The following is an 8,185-nucleotide window of genomic DNA, read 5'->3' on the forward strand; positions in this document are numbered from 1 at the left end:
AAATAAAAACTCTTAAATTAATGTTTACATCCAAAAAGATTACAATTCTCAATTGTCACTGGTAAAATTCATCCCAAAATTGTGAATGGAAAACCCATAAAAAGGCTATTTGCAATACAAGTTATCACAAAGTCTTGGATAACGAACTAAGTAGACCGTTCAGTGTGTTATTATTATTTTTCATCTTTCTAGATCATATGATAAAATGTTGCACAAGTACAATTGATGAAGGAAATTGAGCGAGATTCATTGGATGGGTAATCGATTCCGCAGGTGAAGGCGCTTGGGATTTGCATTTTTGCCTCATCTTCCTAAATCACAAAACATTATCAATCACAATTTGAACCTCGGTAGCAGAACAATACGCTACATTGTCTCGGTGGCAGAATGATCCACGTTGCATTACAATCTAATGAAACCCCTTTGCAATATTATATTTCAGCACATAGATAAATGTCGGCTACCTCTAATGTTTTAAATTTTAAAATCTCAGTCTGGGGGAATACCGCTTTTGGGGTACCGCAGCTTTTGCAGAGGGATACTTTGATTTACGTATGGTCCGGACATTAATGGCCGAATACAGTAGCTTTGATATCTGCGCAGGCTTAACGTCATTGAACGTGTCACATAAAAGTTGGTTTCGCCCTTTCTCTACAAAGGTGTCGTAGTCAAAATTGCAATTAGTGTGGCAATTAATTTCGTACCCGACAATAAATTTTGCTAGTTGTTCAGCCCGGTGAGAAGTTCTCACGAAATTGCTTGAATAATAATGTAGGTTTGCCGACTGCCACAAAGTCAAAAGTTGCATAAGAGATGATATCCTGAAAAATGACGCCATGATTTAAGGTCAATCAACCCTTGGACTGCGCAGTGGAGAACTCGGGTAATGGATGCTTAGCTTGAACAGTTGAACGACGTTTTCCGTGGAAACGCGCATCCACCGTCGTGGTGCGCGTATTGATGTACTGTTCAAACCGTCCAGATTTTGTTTTAAACTTGACATCTCCGACACGATTAGTAAAAGGTACAGACGAAGTAACTCGGTAAGGTAGACCCAAAGGAACTGAATTGAAACCCTAATCACTCTGGCTCAAACCAGATTATAATAAAGTTTTTAAGCGGTTTATGAGACTGAAATTATCACGGCCTTCCTAAATTGCAAGATAAAAACAAAAAACAAAAAAATAGACGATGAAACTTTCCTCAATTGTAACATTAAAGTTCACCTAAATGTCAAAGTTGACTGGCGGACTCCCAAGAATCGTTGAAGCTTAATAGGGAGTTTAGGATTTTTATTGAGACGTTGTTATGGAAAAACATTTTTAATATTTAAATTAGGGAAAAAAAAGAGTGTATAGTGGGTATGAAACTATACGTGTCCTTGGATTTATGAGTACACTTTTGTTATTAGTCTTAAAAGTTGTAACTAAGACACATATTTTTAGTGTTAAAGGGTTGTAAGTAAGATGTAATTAGTTTAGTATGTGGGAAATTAGTTTATATCTGCTATTAGAAAAGGTGTAACATTATTTGAAGGAAGAGGATTAAGTGTTTTTGGTCTACATAAGCTACCGGTTTTTAAGAAAATCAAGTGAATTTTTAAAGAGATAAAATAATTGGCTTGTGATGGATATTTTATTAGAACTATTGGTCATAATAGATCTTATAATACTCTTACAAGCACTTATTTTGTAGTGTTTAAATTGTAGATTTATTACTAAATTAGTACACAAATACCATAATAAATTGAAACTAAAATGAAAAATGCTATGCAAATAGCATACCATCCATACAATGAAAGTAAGTTGTGCCATGGAAAAACACAATACTAGAGAAAGATAACTTGAAAGTGAGGTTCTTTTCTTCTAAGTTATCAAATGTAAATATAAAGAAAGTGCACTGACTATGGAGTTTCAATGGATATTGTGAAACTTTACAAACACATAATGGATCTTACAATACTCTACAAACTACAAACTCATAATAGATCTTACAATACTCTACCAACTCTAATTATGCGGTGTTGTGCTTAAATTGTAGATTTATCAATAAATTATTACTAAATTGGTGTTCAAAATACTAGAATAAATTGAAATTGAGATGAAAAAAACTATGTGAATAATTGACCATCCATATAATGAAGATAAGTTGTGCCATGGGAAAACACAATACAGAAGAAACCGAGCTAGAAGGTGAGGCTTATGCCGTGTTCTATTCTTCTAAGTTATCAAATCCAAGTACAAAGAAAGTGCACTCAGTATAGATTTTATATGCACATTATGGCCTATACTGCTCTTATAAGATCTTCTACTTCCTTTGTTCTACTTAAATACCTCATTCCCAAATGCTCTATTAAACTATGGAACAATGAACAATAGAATAAAAATGGAACCTATTCATTTTATAGCAGTCCAATATCTAACATGGTTTGATAATTATCTAGGGTTAGGGTTTTACATGCTTCAACTCTCAATTAGGATTAGGGTTTTAGACTCTCTAGAATCTACTTGAAAGTCCAAATGTCACTAGTTTGACATGTTTGAATAATAGAAGCTCACATGGCACCTACTCGATATCATGGTGGTCAAAGGGTTAAATTAACTTGTAGTAGGCATAAGTTTTAATGTAAACTCTGATTGAAGTAATGTTTATGTCATTGGAAAGCTCTGAATGTGTGGAAAAAACTTTGTGAGGTTTGAACTTTGTTAAAAAACATTTGAACCCAAAAATCATCATTTAAGGTCTTAAATAGGCTCTAGGAGTTTTATGACCCTAAATCCCCAAAGCATGACCTACCTCTAAAATGAACCTTGCAAAACAATAACTCTATTTTCCACCTTTGAAGTACCAAAATAGATGAAAAGTGATATAATTATACATTTGGATCATGCCTCTAAATTTAGGGATACTTTTAGTACCCAAAACATTTTAGCGGAGGAGGTGAGGAATATTTCTCTCTACCTTCTCCCTAGAGTACCATTTGGTCTTTCCTTGAAGTTGTCCTTTCATCCAAACTTATCAGAGCTCATTTTTCTCCTATATGGTTATCATGGACTTGTTTTTGAAAACATATATGTTTTTCTAACTTTACATGAGATTTAGGTATTATTTCCTCTATGGTAGGTAAGACGTGCTCATTTATTTCCTTGTCCAACATGGAAGGCTCATAGAGTTCTAGATTTTCCATGTTCACTACTTAGTTAATGCACACATGGGGGTAAGTTAGGTCTATAGGAGTTATTACCCAACTTTTCCAAAATTGCAAAAGGACCATAATAAAGCCTTGATATACTCTCGAAAATCTTGTGGTATTTTCTTTATTTAGATGCAACCAAACTCTATCTCCCACTTTGAATTCTTTCTCAATTCTATGATGAGCATGTCAGGCCTTGTACTTTTTGGTGATTTCTTTAATGTGTCCTATACTTATAAATGGATCTAAATGGACCTATTAATGATTTTTTCAACCTTTAATTCCTAATTTACAGTGACAAGTAAAACAAAAAATATATAAATACCCAAAATAAGTTTCAAAAGTAGACTTACTAATAGAAATATAGATTCCCCTATTAAAGAATATAAATGTAAATAAAATTTTATCCAAGATCCTTGAATTCTTTTGAATGTAACCCATTCAAAAGTTGAATTAGTTTACTAATCACTACTTATATCTACCCGTCTATATATGGGCCTCTTCAACTTGGTGTTCATATTCTCCCAAAGTATAGTATAAAAGGAATTGAAAAGTATAGCATATATATCTAAGACAATGCTCCTTAGTATCCCAAAGTACACCAATTATTGTCAAAGAACATGTTTGTTGCAACTTATGTGATGATTGTTTCTTTACAAAGCATAAAATGCATATCTTATTAAACTTGTCAACTATCATAGTTAGTAAGCATCTCCCTTCCTGGTTATTCACAAATCACTTATAAAATCTAATTTAGAATGGATCATTATATAATTTGTCATCTATTTTGGTACTTGTTTGGTTGGAAAATTAGAGCTATTGGCTTATATGGCCCATTTTAGGGTGGGTCTTACTTTGTTTATTTTGTATCCAAAACTTTATAAAATTTGTTTGAGGCCTTAAATATCCATTTTTCATATGAAGAAATTTGTGACCATGTCTTATAGCCTCTTGGCATTGTTTTACACTTTGAAAGACTTTAAATGGTGCAAATATTGCCTAAATAAGAGTTTGTATGAGAGCTTAAGTGAAATTTATGTCTCTCACATAACTTTCAACCATGAGAATATGGAGTGTCTACCATAACAACTTTCATTACTCACACACATGGATCTAGACAAATGTGATGTCCTAGATTCGAACATTATATTATTTTTTTATCTATCTCAATACTTGTAGAATGGAATAAACCCTAATGGATCAATCTCATTCAAGGATGCAATGAAAGGGAAAACAAATGCTCCAATTGATTAGATCCAAAATATACCAATACCTTACATTGTCGAGAAAATGAACAAGGTATCAACTATGGATGTAAAACCCCTTGAGGTAAAATCATATTTTTTTGATCTACAAACTAAGGCATTAATATGTTGTTTTAATGGTTTTTGACTGAGACACGAAGAATTATATCAGTGATTTTTTTCTTCATGGAAATCAAACTGTGATCTCTACTTATGCTCTAAATGCTTCTTCATTGTGCAATTTGACACAGAAAGATACGAAAAAAGTCCTAAACGAAGGGCCATGGCTTTAGGGTATATTCGAGCTTTATATTACCCCATGGTTCTCAGAGTTTGATGCTACAAGAATGGTGGTAACAACAATGTCGATATGGGTGAGGTTACTAAACATGCCTCTTCCTTTCTGGCACCATCAGGTTCTAGAGGATATCAGAAATAATCTAGATAAATACAACAAAATGGACTTGGAAAAAAAATAAAGAGTATCTTCACATTTTCCAGAATATGTGTAGATCTAGACCTTAACAAAGGTATTCTTGATCATATTATTTTAAAATTTGAAAACTTTCAATGGACACAAATGTTAGATTATGAGAATACAACTTTTCGATGTCGAATAGATTTTAAAACAAGACATTTATAGAACACCTGCCCATAAGCAAAAAGGTCTGCCAGAATGAAAAAGAGGAAGGCCCCTAAGCCAAGGGGATGGTAGTTTCCTAACACTTTTAAAGATGAAAAAGAAGATCCCGTTGAAAATATTACAAATACATATGCACAGACACAGCCTGGTAGTCAACCAAATGGAGAAGATGGGGATCAGTCAGGAATAGTGGCTTATAGTGAGAAGGGTACTGAATCAATAGAGATCATAGTATCGAAGCAAAAAATAATGGAAATAGTCACTAAAAAGTACTCGGGGGTGGGGGGTATAAAGAGATCCTATGTGTTTGAGAACTCAGAATGAAATAGAGAAGTCCCATTGAAGATAAATTACAATAAAATAGAAATAGTAACAACAACACAAGGGGTTTGGAAAAAGGTGGAGAAAAAAAAGTTTAAAAGGGGGAGCTAAGTGACTTTTACCACACTTAGCCTTGGCAAAATTATGTAACTTAAAAAAAATAAAAAGATAAAAAATTATGTGCATTAGTCAATAGGCTCACATGACTAAATTCTTACCAACATCTACATAATGCAATATTGTTCCTTGTTTTCAGGTTGGATAAAATTATGATATTTTCTTCGAAAAAAATAGAGTGGAAAAAATTGGAGTAATGAGTTTGCAAGGTCATTTTAATAGCATGTACCAGTTTGAAGAACTAGATATTGAAACCTTATTCAGCCATATTGAGACGTTAAATGTTATTTTCTAGGATTAAAAAGTTATCACTTATGCCAAAACTACTGATTATATTCTACACTTAGATACCTATCGAATAGTGCAAGAATTGCATCATTTAGAGTTCACATGAAAAATGTATGCCTTCCATAAGTTTACTTATTGTATTGACCACCATGGTATGAGAGGGTGCCACATCAACTCACATTATCCATGCGCATTGGGCTAACCATGAGTGGATTTTCAAGAAGACTCTAAAAAGTACAAACCCATAACTCTAGTTGAGGGTTGAGGAAGTTAATCCTTGACACTAGATGACTATCAATCTATGTTGAATACTGAGCTCTTAGGAGGAGTAGGGGTTCCATTCTTTGTATTGTATTTTTTAACATAGTTGAACAAAGCAATTAGGACTGGTAAGTGAGAGAGATTAATTGAGGGGGTTAATGTTACGTAGGAATCTTATAAGCCATATGTCTCAAGTAACTTCATAGGGAGTACCTTCGCCTTTATAATAACATATTTCCATCCTAGGGAAAGAGAGTAGAGTGACCTCACCTTTCCACTCGGTTTTCTCCCATAAGGGTTTCCTAGGTAAAATATTGTTTCTATTTTGGATGGTGTGTATATTTATTTATGTTCCATATTTTTTTCCAATTTCATTGAATTTATTCATTTAAGCATAAAAATAATAAGAATTTGAGAACTGAAGAGAATTATTATTTACAATAAATTATAATTCGGTACTTTATCATATCTACTATGATGAACTATTATAGTGGAATAAACATAGTAGTTTACATATCATGTGGACATTTAAAAGTATCTTAGAGGATGTAAAACCCTAACATTAATTGGGATTGAGGCATGCAAAAACACTAACTATTGCCCTAGATAGGCATTGGGTTTTGCTAAATACTATACCATTAATATAGGAAGGGGTATTATTCTTAGTATATTGAATACCTTTCCATAAGAGAGAAAAACATCGATATTGAGATACTGAAAGATAATAGAGGAAGTACAACATCTTATAGTGGCTATATTGGCCATAATATCCATGGCATCTCCATAGTGAGTACCCATTTCTTTGCATTCACATTTCATAACTAAGTGGAGCATAGGCTTCACCTTCTTGTTGGATTTTCCCCATATTTTGTTCTCTTGGGGTACGTCTTGTGTTCATTGTGTGGATGGTGAGTTATTTCTTATCTCTTTCATTTTAGTTTCAATGTATACTAGTAATTTCTATGTTTTAGACTAGTAATATTAAAGCCTTCAATCTAAAATAAAATAGTAAATAGTGAATGGTTGTAGAATGTTATGAGATCTATTTTGATAAATTATTTCAGTGGGATACACAAAAATTTACATATCAAAACCAATGGGTTTTCTCTTCCATGTTTGAGTAGGTATAGGTACGGGATGGCATAAACCTTGCTTCATATTACTAGGTATTGTAGTACAACAAAGTTTGCACCCTCTAATAAATCAAGATACATCTTCTTACATTCTAGGCCAATACACATATTATTGTAAGTTGGCCATTGTCTCCCCAACACCAAAATTCCTTGTAACAATGGAGGTGTAAGCCTTGTTGATAACAATGTTCCACCTTTAAGAACACAAATATTGTCTATGATGTAGAGCAAGCCATCCTAGAGTTTATAGTTACCCTTATTATCTCCTGACTCTACACAAATTTGGCCTTGTAGTTATCAAAACACCTCTTTAAAGATATTGAGTCTTTTATCTATGATTCCATGTATGTATCATAGGTGAAAGGCTTCATATACATAATAGTTCCCATAGTTGTAATATTGGAATTTTGTAGGCTTATCAACTTATTAATGTTTCCCTTCTTATATTTGATGAATAGATGAAATTGTTGTAGCATCTTCATCCCCCTGTATTTTCTAGTTTTCTAAATATTACTCTAGGCCTACAAATACTACAATGGTTGGTGATCAATGCATATGATGGTTTCATTTCCCACCAAATAGTTCTTGCATTTTTTAATATATTGAACTAGATTGTAAAGATCCATGTCATATGTAGGGCATTTTAGGGATCTACCATGGAATATTTTAGAATGATGAAATATTGTATTATCTCCTTACATTAAGGCTTCCCTCATAACATATCAATTTTTTGTAGTGCCTCAATTTAATTGATAGGAGATTTACATTATCTTGACATTGAGACATCATTTGACTTATACATTATTCTTTGAGGACATCCATATGATGGTCCAGACATTTTATGTATTTTGAGGAAACATGTATGTCATGATATTATGACATTTTACTTTCATTTTGATGATGATGTTGATGATGATGATGATTTATGATGCTTACTAGATGATAGTTACGTCATATTTATCATATTTCACAGACTATTTTCTGA

This window comes from Pinus tabuliformis, chromosome 8, assembly GCF_031772625.1.
Source record: "Pinus tabuliformis cultivar Carrire ecotype Pingquan chromosome 8, CPIR1, whole genome shotgun sequence".
NCBI classification, from domain to species: domain Eukaryota; kingdom Viridiplantae; phylum Streptophyta; class Pinopsida; order Pinales; family Pinaceae; genus Pinus; species Pinus tabuliformis.